This window comes from Garra rufa, chromosome 2 (genome assembly GCF_049309525.1).
Source record: "Garra rufa chromosome 2, GarRuf1.0, whole genome shotgun sequence".
NCBI lineage: Eukaryota > Metazoa > Chordata > Actinopteri > Cypriniformes > Cyprinidae > Garra > Garra rufa.
In genome coordinates this window covers 61,303,302-61,315,590 of record NC_133362.1, presented here as the reverse complement: position 1 = coordinate 61,315,590, position 12,289 = coordinate 61,303,302, and the positions used below count along the sequence as shown (strand labels likewise).

Below are 12,289 nucleotides of genomic sequence, written 5' to 3'. Positions count from 1 at the left end.
ACAACAAACACAAACGAGTGAATCACAACCGAGAATGATTTCATTAAAGTGAAATTTAGTAGATATGAACAAATAATTGAATACCAAATATAAATCAAGATAGCCTAAAATTGTAATCAAAATATGAACCTTTGGTGTAATTTGTATATATTTTATACATTTTATAAATGTCTCTCTCTGACTGTTACTAGTGCACTGACTAAACTAGGAGCTGATTGACAAGCAGATAGAGATCTAGTTTGCATTGATTTTTCTCTCTATTAATTATTCTCATCTTAAACAGGACAAAGTGTACAAACCCACAGAAAAACTCCTGGAGAATCAACAGATATCCATGTGACACTATTATAAAGATGGCATTTATTAAAGAGGAGATTGAAGACATAAAGATTGAAGAAACATTCACATTAAAACAAGAAGATACTGAGGAACAAACAAAGATGGTGTTTATTGAAGAGGAGAGTGAAGACATGAAGATTAAAGAAACATTCAGAGTCAAACATGAAGAAACTGAGGAACAAACAGGGCTGCGTTTCCCAAAAGCATCGTAAGCTTAAGTTGATCGTAGCTCCATTGGTTTCAATGGGTCTACGATGTACTTAAGCTTACGATGCTTTTGGGAAACGCAGCCCAGGTTAGTTTTCATTCTCAAAGCTGAACTCACTCATTTGATCCTTATTAAAATGTACAGCTCTATAGAAAAAAAACATATTTGTGTAACATTAAACACATTATCTACTTTTGATTAGAAAACAATGAAAGCGGTATCTGACCAAAAAAAACGTTATTTTGCTTGAAGCAAACAATGACACTTCAGTTTTTAACTTGACATTTGTTTTAATTGTAAGTGATTTTTTCTGCTATCATCAAAAGTGCTACATTAAAATGTAAATAGCAGTGAATGTCCATTACAACAAGCAATAAATAATCATATTTCAGAAACACCAGCTTGTAGCTTGTTAACTGAAGATGCAGGACAGCCACCTAGTAGTGCATTACAATAGTCCAGTCTAGACATCATGAATGCATGAAATAACTTTTCTGCATCAGAAACAGGTAACATGTTCTGTAATAGTTATTCATTTTGTATTTTAAATATGAAATGATGTTACATGAACTTTGTTACTCTCCAACTCTGGAGCCAAACAATAAAATAGAAACCGAAAATCACTCATCGTAACTTCTCTGGGTTTAATTAGAAAATATTTCTTACTTGAATGCTGCTTTTAAATTCTCTAGCGTGAAGATAAACATGGCAGATTTTGTGTGTTTTTTTAAAGGAGCTAGTGTTTTTATTTATAATTATATGGTAGTTGTGATAAAAGCACAGCAATATATATGTCACAAATAATTGTTTTATATGTGTATGTTTTGTATTAATGGCTAAAATTGGAAGGAAATTTGTTTAATAGAGACAGATCAGTAGCAGTATTTGTATCAATGAGACAGGTCTTCAGTAAAAATTTGCTACTTGGTGAAAAGATGCCAATAAGCCACAGATTTTAAATGTACAATCTTTGTTTTACATTGTTTAATTTGGAGATTTAATGTGAAATTGTTTGTCAAATAGTTTTTAATTGATTGACAGCACTAGTCTAAATGTTTTGATGTTGCTTTGTGCCATTAAATTGCAGTTAACTTACATTTTTCTTATTTCACCTCAGACCTGATGGCACTGAAAGAGGAGAGTCAAAAACTCAATGAAACAGAAGAGAAAGATCAAAATGAGAAACATGATTTCAAAACTGAAGAAAAATCAATTAGTTGCTCACAGAATAAAAAAACTTCCTCACCAGAAATAAATCAAAAAACACCAACTACAAACCTTAATTCTAACATGAGAATTCAGACTGGAGAAAGACCTTACAGCTGCCAACAGTGTGGGAAGAGTTTCTCACGAAATGGAGATCTTAAGACTCACATGAAAATTCACATTGAAAAGAAGCCATTAATATGCTCTCAGTGTGGAAAGAGTTTTACAAAGAAAAGATACCTTACTGTCCACATGAAAACTCACACTGGAGAGAAGCCTTTTACCTGCTCTCAGTGTGAAAAGAGTTTTATGCTGAAAAAAACCCTTATTGACCACATGAGAGTTCACACTGGATAGAAGCCTTACTCCTGCAAACTGTGTGGGAGAAGTTTTACGCAGAAAAAATACATTACTGTCCACACGAGAACTCACACTGGAGAAAAGCCTTTCACCTGCCCTCAGTGTGGAAAGAGTTTTACACAGAAAAGTACGCTTACTGTCCACATGAGAATTCACACTGGAGAGAAGCCTTTCATCTGCAAACAGTGTGGAAAGAGTTTCACACATAAAGTAAACCTTAAGATTCACATGAGAGTTCACACTGGAGAGAAACCGTACAAGTGTGTTCAGTGTGAGAAGAGTTTCACATATGAAAGCAGCCTGATACGTCATTTGCAAACTCATTCTGGAAAGAAACTGCCGTTTTCTTCGATGCAAGAAGAAGTTTAGAAAGTGGAGCAATTTCTACAATCATCTACACATTCATTTTGAAAGACATTTAATTGAAGTCAAAGTAGCAAAACATTTTTTTTCATCACAGATACTTGTGAACAATCATGCAAATGTAAAACTCTGTGTTCTTTGTTCAAGAGTGTACTGAGATAAAAGCTGTGTAAAAATCAAGTCTATGTTCACACTGTGGGCTACATCTGATCATCTGATCACCTTCATGCATCCTTCATTTTTATGCTAAATTTTGACTATGTAGAGATGTTCACTTAATTCCATGTGTTGATTTCTCTGAATTAAAATATTAGTCAAACTTTTACCTTGCTGGGAAAAGCAACAATGTAACTGGAAGATTACAAATTAATTGACATAAAATGAACAAAATGACTTGTTCCCAATGATTTTAAGTGTAGTTTAGCTTATTGTTTAGTTGATCTCAATTTAATGTTGTAATATCTGTTTACGTTTATGGTAGTGGTGGGCCGTTATCGGCGTTAACGTGCTGCGTTAACGTGAGACTCTTATCGGGCGATAAAAAAAATATCGCCGTTAATCTATTGTCAAAGTTGGGTTGGGAGCTGGGTCTATACTACGCAAACTATGACATTGATGACTTTCACCTTGATAGTTTAACGCGGATGTATACCAAAGACTAGAATACCCATACATGGTCGCGCATTTACGCCTCCTCCGCCAAAACACAGACGGGATCGCGTCCTGCATTCATAAAAACCGAATCTACTATAGCACGAAATGCCACGTAAATTCGTTGATTTTTGGATTCCTAAATCAAATGTTGGTCTGTCACTTAATTCAAATCACGATATGGACTAGTGTCTGTGAAAACTGAAATGCAAAAAGACCGTTTTAAAATGAATCCGGTATGTTCCGTTTGCCTCTGTATGTCTGAATGGTGGAGACGCGCTTTTACTACACGCATACTGAAGCACACGTGACGCTCCCGGTAATTTTTGGCCTTTGCTTCTCACATGAACCGATAAACTCAATCTCCAAAACTGCTGTGAGTGTCACTTTTACCGTTTCTTTTGAGAAAACTAGCATCATATCATACTGTATACACAGAAACTTCACGGCAACCTGTCAAAATAAAAGTACGCTGTAACATGTAACCACATGTAACCTGGTTTAATGTGCCACCGGGCTTGAGAAATCCATTCTCAAAGACTTACTTTTAGTCATTATTTGGGTAGCACACATATTCTGAATGCCTTCGGCAGAATTCAAATTAGCCCTTTTAATCTAGATTAATTCCAAGATTAGAGTGAGATTAATCTAGATTAAAAAAATTAATCTATGCCCACCACTAGTTTATGGACTTCATCAGGAGAAGCACTGAAATATTATACTAGGTTTGTGCAGGTCTGTTTTTTAATCAGCACAGTTCATTCTTTGTTGTACTTCCAGTAGCCTGTATGTACAGTAAATATAAGTACTATTTCCTTTATAATTCATTTGCTACAATAAACAATCCTAAGCAGTTGGCCTTCATTCATTTTCATGTTAATTATACATTAAAGAAAGTATTTTTTAAAAATTGATTAACCAGTTGTATTCAGCAGTAACATTTTCATACCCCTCCTCTATCCATGCACAAATATCTTCTCATCAGCCCATTATATCTATTTTCTTTTGGCTACCCAGCCAAGCTACATTTTACAACTCATCACTTTTAGCACATACTTCAAACACTTCTCATTCATTCTCATTTGCACAGCATTTTTTCTGTTGCCAAATTACACAGTTCGGTCATACACTGTTCCCACAGTGTGTAAAACGTGTCACTCTTTGCACTTTCAGCCACTACAATTTCAGTCAGTCACACATTAAGAACCTATCAGCTCTTGTCTTGATTTCGTCATGTGGTCCACTTCTTTTTGTACAGCTTATAGCCTTATATCACTTTTACCTTCATAGTGTCATGACTGTATGCAACACATAGATTAGAATTAAATGAAAGTTCTTTAATAAAATCCACAAAGGGTAATCCACACAGGTAAGCAGGGGAATATATATCCAATACAATATAAAGACATTTAAACAGAAACAAAGAAAGGTGAAAAACAAGGCAAAATCAGTCCGTAAATTTGATATAACTCCCCTTTTCCAGAGGGTACATCTCACGCAGTAACATAATCAACTGGGGAGGAGGATTGGCCCCCTGGAGGCTGCTAACTGAGGGAGACATAGAAGGTCTCTAGGGCGAATCAAGAGCTCGAAGAGCCATGGCAGGTCAGTAAGCCTGGGGAGCCATGACAAATCAGGGTACTCTAGGGGCCATGGTGGATCAGAGAGCTTGGGGGAGCCATGACAGATCAGCGTACTCGAGGGGCCATGACAGATCCGGGTGCTGCCCGGGGGGCCATGGTGGATCAGGGTGCTGCTTGGGGGGCCATGGTGGATCAGAGAGCTTGGGGAGCCATGGTGGATCAGGGTGCTGCTTGGGGGGCCAGGGTGGATCAGGGTGCTGCTTGGGGGGCCAGGGTGGATCAGGGTGCTGCTTGGGGGGCCATGGTGGATCAGAGAGCTTGGGGAGCCATGGTGGATCAGGGTGCTGCTTGGGGGGCCAGGGTGGATCAGGGTGCTGCTTGGGGGGCCAGGGTGGATCAGGGTGCTGCTTGGGGGGCCAGGGTGGATCAGGGTGCTGCTTGGGGGGCCAGGGTGGATCAGGGTGCTGCTTGGGGGGCCAGGGTGGATCAGGGTGCTGCTTGGGGGGCCATGGTGGATCAGGGTGCTACTTGGGGGGCCATGGTGGATCAGGGTGCTGCTTGGGGGGCCAGGGTGGATCAGGGTGCTGCTTGGGGGGCCATGGTGGATCAGGGTGCTGCTTGGGGGGCCATGGTGGATCAGGGTGCTGCTTGGGGGGCCAGGGTGGATCAGGGTGCTGCTTGGGGGGCCATGGCGGATCAGAGAGCTTGGGGAGCCATGGTGGATCAGGGTGCTGCTTGGGGGGCCAGGGTGGATCAGGGTGCTGCTTGGGGGGCCAGGGTGGATCAGGGTGCTACTTGGGGGGCCAGGGTGGATTAGGGTGCTGCTTGGGGGGCCAGGGTGGATCAGGGTGCTGCTTGGGGGGCCAGGGTGGATCAGGGTGCTACTTGGGGGGCCAGGGTGGATCAGGGTGCTACTTGGGGGGCCAGGGTGGATTAGGGTGCTGCTTGGGGGGTCATGGTGGATCAAGGTGCTGCTCGGGGGGCCATGGTGGACCGGGGAGCTGTACAGACAGTTCGGGGAGCCATTGTTGAATTACAAAAGCTCGGGAAGCCTTGGCGGAGCAAACCGTTTAGGAAGACATGGTGGATCATGAAACTTGGAAAGCAATGGCGGAGCAGCCTATATGGCCTTGGCCTCAGCACTCAACCAGGCCCTTACCACTTACCAAACTGACATTCAATTCACCTTTAAATATAATGATTATACTTATTCACTAAATCAACTAAATCACAACTAAGGCTGCTTAATATCTCACATGCGACATCCAATGTGCCTCTTGTCATAAGGCCAGTTCTATAAACAGTAATGTATCTCCATCACCTGTGAGTGTTCAGATCAGAAGAGCTCTATCTGAACATGTACAGGTGATGGAGATATACTACTGATTACACAGCCAGTTCTACTGACAAGATGCACATTAAATATCACATGTGATATTCTGCAGCCCTAATCACAACAGCTACCATGCCGAAAAATCTTGGCAAAAACTGATCAAGCAAGATCTTTACAAACATGCTTAAATATACTTTCATAACAATTAGATGCTTTCTGTAAATTTAATTGCTATTTTGTCATGTATTATACACATTTATAAACCATATCACAAACTTTTGACCGGTAGTGTGTATATTGTTTATTGTAGTCTTTTTTTTTTTTTTTTTAAACTGATCAATTAAAATTGAACCCTCGAGTCCTCACCCTGATTATCCCTGATCAGGGTGGAAAAATTGGCCTGGAGTCTTTCATCAGAATATCCAGTATCCATGGACAATGATATTTGTTGCCCATTTCAGTTTCCTCCTCAGGATTTTCAATACACATGACAGCCTCAAATACACTAGCAAAGTCTAATAAATGGTAAATGTTGACCTGGTAAATGTTGTTAGCCTCTGGAGTGATGTAGTTGTCCACTGTCTGCTTCTCATCTAGTGTGTCTTCTGCAATTTTTAATACACAAATGTAGCTATAAACTTTTTTATTTGCACACAGTGTGTTTGCTTTGGTGTGAAAGGCATGGCACATGCACTTGGAAAATTCGTACTCAAAAAGGTTGAGCCACAAAAATAAATAACTAAATTAACACACAGAAACACATGCACAACACCATCTTCCAGCAGACATCTGTGAAGATATTTTATTGTCTGGGTGGGGTAGTGCGTGTTTGTGTTGATGGTTGGGATTTAGTTGGTGATATGATTGAGCTTGATGTTTGAGATTCAGTGAGCGGTAGTGTAGATGTTTGAGGGGCTGATGTGGATGAAGTGATGGATGTAGCTTGTGTAGTTGGCCAAAAAAAATCTAGCACAGAGATCTTCAACCCTGCTCCTGGGGACCCACTTGAAGAGACTGAGTTTGAACTTGAGTTGATGTGTGTTACATTGCTATTGTGAATAGTGATGTTGACAGGTGGTAGTGCTAAAACTAATACACTGATGGAGTCTGTAGAGTGTCTAATATAGACTGAAGTCATTTTTGATTTTTAATAGTGATATTGCCATAGTTGTACATGGTGATTCAGGAGGATTTGTTGTAGGTGTTGCATGTGTGACAGTGAACTTGGGAAGCATACAGTGGCATATTGGGTAATTTGTGCTGTCGTGGACAGATGTGGTGAATGTGTATTGTTGTTTTGATGTTGTTTGCTGAGGTTCTGGGAGGTGCTGTGATCTATAGGAGACGTGGCACTTCATGTGGACTTACATCTGTATACACATTGTTATTGCGTATGTAAAATATATATTGCCAAATGGCGAGGTTGCAAAAACATCATAAAAATACAGAACTAAAAAAGCATAGTGGTTTTTAAAAAAAAGCCTGTTCTTTATGATAAACATGGTATGATGGGTTTTTTTTATTCAATAGACAGATGACATGACATTTCGGTTTATTTGGCTCCATATGAAGAGGGATAAGGTCTTCACAAGAAAGTGTTTGAAGAAGTGTTGAGTGTGTTATGTGCTTTTGGTATTGTAAGGTATCAAACACTGTTTATGTGTATGTATTTTTTTGTCTGTTTGGGAAATTATTAAGGATATGGGTCTGCAAGACCAACTCAATCCCCAGGAAGCAAAACAATTCAGATGTGAAAGAGGAAGAGCAGCTAAAGCCATTCTTTTATATATGTATGTATTTATTTATTTTTCCTTTTCAAAATCGTGCTTAATTATTTCTTCCAGGTAAAAGTATAAGCACACATATTATAGTACATCAATATTTAATTTTAACACAGTTATGCTATAGATGGTTCATTTCATCATTGCTATAGTTTCACTTTCAATACTGCAGTAAAACCATAGTTCTTTTGTAGTTACTATTGTCTTACTACAAAAACATGGCTTAACTACAATTACTGTAGTAAAACCAAGGTTTATTTTGTAGTTACTATGGTTTTACCACAAAACTATAGTTTTACTATGGTGACTGTGGTAGACCCATGGTTTATTTTGTAGTTAATATGGTTTTATTTTTAAAACCATGGTTAAACCATGGTTACTATGAAAAAAACATTGTTAATTTTTTATAAGGGAGTGATCACATATATATAGCTGACTTTTCTCCAGAGTGAACTCTCATGTGGCTGTTCAGGTTTACTTTTCGGTTGAAACTTCTTCCACATTGCTGGCAGGTGAAAGGCTTCTCTCCAGTGTGAATTCTTATGTGGTCTCGAAGGTTTTGTTTATGATTAAACCTCTTTCCGCACTGAGGGCATGTGTAGGGTTGCTCTCCAGAGTGAATTCTCATGTGGTCTTTAAAGCACCGTTTTTGACTGAAACTCTTTCCACACTCAGAGCATGAGTAAGGACTCTCTTCATGAGCTCTCTTATGGACTAAAAGGTTTTCATGTTGATCAAAATTCTTTCCACACTGATCACACATATAAGGCTGTTTGTGAATTTTCATGTGTCTGGTAAGGCTTCCTTTTAGAGTGTAGTTTTTTCCACACTGTTGGCAGATGAAAGGCTTTTCTCCAGTGTGAATTGAAACATGTCTTTCAAGATTTTGCCTGTGATTGAAATGCTTTCCACATTGTTCACAGGCATAAGGTTTCTCTCCTGTGTGAACTTTCATGTGGACTCCAAGCTTTCCAGATTCAGTAAAACTCTTTCCACATTGTTGGCAGACGTAAGGCTTCTCTCCAGTGTGAACTCTGATGTGGACTCCAAGGTGTCCAGGTTGAGTGAAACTCTTTTCACACTGTTGGCAGGTGTAAGGTTTCTCTCCTGTGTGAACTCTCATGTGTCTTTTAATACTTTCTCTTTGATTGAAAGATTTTCCACACTGGTGACAGGTGAAATAACTTCTTCCTGTCTCTCTCTTTTTTCTTGAGAAAGTCATTTTAGTCTATAAACAACTAACAGATTTTTCTGCATTTATGAAATCATGATCTTTCTCTTCCATTTCATTCAGTACTTGACTCTCCTCTTTCAGTGCCATCAGATCTAAGGTGAAAAAAGACAAGTAAAAGTTAACCCCAGTTTAATGACACAAAACAGCATCAAAACCTTCAAACATGTAAAGTGTCAAAACTAACATACAACTACATCCTATATCCCCTAAGCCAGTAGTTCTCAATTCCAGTCCTCATGCTCCACCCGCTCTGCATATTTTTCATGCCTCTCTTAATTAACGCACCTGATTCTGATAATCAACTCATTAGAATTGACCATATGCACGGATTACTTCCTTGTTTAGTTAAGCCAGCTAAGTAATTTCTGGTCAACTGTACTGTGCCATAATATGAGGGTACTTTGCTCGTTTTCTCTTCATAATCCATTCACAATTGAAGAAAAATATTATTTGTCTAGTGGACCAAACGTCCATGTACACCTTTTCAAGAATGACAAACGCGAGTATAACAACATACGTGAGTAAATCGGCTAAATATGCGCGAGTCATTGCTATGATTGACAGTAATAACTGAAACATCTGACAAGCTGATGTCAAAAACAGAGCTTAAATGATTCAGATTAAACTCAGAGTAACAAAACTACAGCAGTAACAAGTATGTGTTGGTTAAATATAGACTATTTAATAGCTTTTACAGTTCAAGACAAAACTTAAAAGATGTAGTTATTAGATTATATAAAATATTTCAAATTCCTATCGATTCATATTGAGTGCATTATTTAATTACTATACCATCAATATTTAACTTATTTGTAGTGAACTATATATAAGTATTTAAATAATTCACCCTTATAGACTGTTTGTGACTGAGCTTATTTATTTATTTATTTAAATGACTATCTCCACTTGCTATACTATATACTTAAGGGCGGTAAAAGTACTACAATTTATTATACTAGTAATTTTATAATAAATCGAAAAGCAAAACATCTTGTAAAGTATAGGAAGTTGAAATGGCAGCTGCATAATAATTAATCCTCTGCTGCCATCTATTGGTTACAGTGGGGAAAATAAGTATTTGACACATCAGCATTTTTATCAGTAAGGGTATTTCTAAGTGGGCTATTGACACAAAATTTCCACCAGATGTAGCCATCAAGCCAAATATTGAATTCATACAAAGAAATCAGAACATTTAAGTATACAACTTGAGTCATAATAAATAAAGTGAAATGACTTAGGGAATAAGTATTGAACACATGAAGATAACAAGGTGCAAAATGGCATAGAAAGCCAGAAGATCACCTGAAATCTGTCAGTATTGAGAGAGAAACCCTGCCCTCTATCAGTACTAATTGATATCAGCTGCTTTAGTCCTAATTGATGGCTTATAAAGGCTTCTCATTACCCAGAAGGCACACAGGAAAGACTTCATGATGGGTAAAAGCAAAGAACTCTCTCAAAATCTTCGTAATCTTACTGTTGACAAGCATTTTGATGTGAATGGTTTTAGGTGCATTTCCAGAATGCTGAATGTTCCTGTGAGCACTGTGGGGGCCATTATCCGGAAATGGAAAGAGCATCAGTTCACCATAAACCGGCCACGATCAGGTGTTCCACGTAAGATCCCTCCAAAGAATAATCAGGAGAGTTCTCCAAGAGCCAAGAACCACTCGGGCAGAACTTCAGGAAGACCTTGCATCAGCAGGTACTGTTGTTTCAAAGAAAACTATAAGCAATGCACTGAACCGCCATGGCATCCATGCACACTCACCACACAAGACTTCATTGCTGAACAAAAAGCATGTTGAGGCTCAGTTAAAGTTTGCGAAACAGCATTTGGAGAAGCCTGTGGATTATTGAGAGACTATAGTATGGTCAGATGAAAGCAAAATTTAACTTTTTGGCAGTCATTCTACACACTATGTTTGGAGAAGACATGGCACTGCCCACCACCCCAAGAACACCATACCAACAGTTAAGTTTGGGGGTGGAAGCATCATGGTTTGGGGCTGCTTTTCAGCAAGGAGTACTGGCAGACTTCACCATCATTGAAGGCAGGATAAATGGAGAAATGTACCGGGAGATTCTCGATAAAAATCTGCTGCCATCTACCAGAAAGCTGAAAATGAAAAGAGGATGGACATTTCAGCAAGACAATGATCCCAAACACAAGGCCAAGGAAACAATGAAGTGGTTTTAAATAAAGAAAATCAAGTTGCTTGAATGTCCCAGTCAATCACCTGACCTAAATCCCAAAGAAAATCTATGGAGAAAACTGAAGATCAAAGTTCATAAAAGAGGCCCAAGGAACCTTCAAGATTTAAAGACCATTTGTGTGGGAGAATGGGCCAGAATCACTCCTGAGCAATGCAGACGACTGGTCTCTCCATACAAGAGGCGTCTAGAAGCTGTAATCACCAACAAAGGCTTTTCTACAAAGTATTAAATAAAGTGTGTTCAATACTTATTCCCTGTGTCATTTCACTTTATTTATTATGACTCAACTTGTATACTTAAATGTTCTGATTTCTTTGTATGAATTCAATATTTTGCTTGATGGCTACATCTGGTGGAAATTCCGTGTCAATAGCCCACTTAGAAATACCCTTACTGATAAAAATGCTGATGTGTCAAACCCTTATTTTCCCCGCTGTATATGGGTAATTCCATATCATTTTAGCCTAAAAAAAAGACGTTTTTAGCTAACGTTAGCCTAAACATCTTATATTAGTGTTTAGCTGTCAGCATTTAAATGTACAACTATGCAGGTAGGCTCCTGGGATTGCCAGGCTCCCGTTTAAATGATATGTTGTTAAATAATATGAAACTGAATGTTCATGCTGCTATTATTATTTACGACGTTGCAATTATAATTTTTCTCAGTTTCTGATAAGAACGAGGCAGTAGAGGAGTCTCAAGAGTCTCCACCTATATATATCACATATAAAATGAGCTTCAGCGTAAGTTTACGAGCTGGCTTATCTTTATGCGGAAGTTCTAAAGAACGCTCCGTGCATTTGGTCAGTTGAGCTCTGTGCATGAACTGTGTTCCAACTGACATGGTCCCTACACAGTATTTATTGTTCCCTAGGCACTGGAAACCTGTTGAAGTTTACTTCACTTCGGAACATTCATTCACTAATATGCACTACGCCACCGCCTGCAGCGTCTTCACACACAGACGAATCTTACTAGAGAAGTGTGAAATCTGTAAATAAATACAATTTC

At 38.8% G+C, this 12,289-nt stretch overlaps 1 pseudogene; it reads left to right on the top strand.

Moving 5' to 3' along the window:
• The first annotated feature begins 353 nt into the window (after window positions 1-353).
• The window catches only part of LOC141325648 (uncharacterized), a 28,324-nt pseudogene continuing 16,388 nt past the window's right edge, over window positions 354-12,289 (top strand).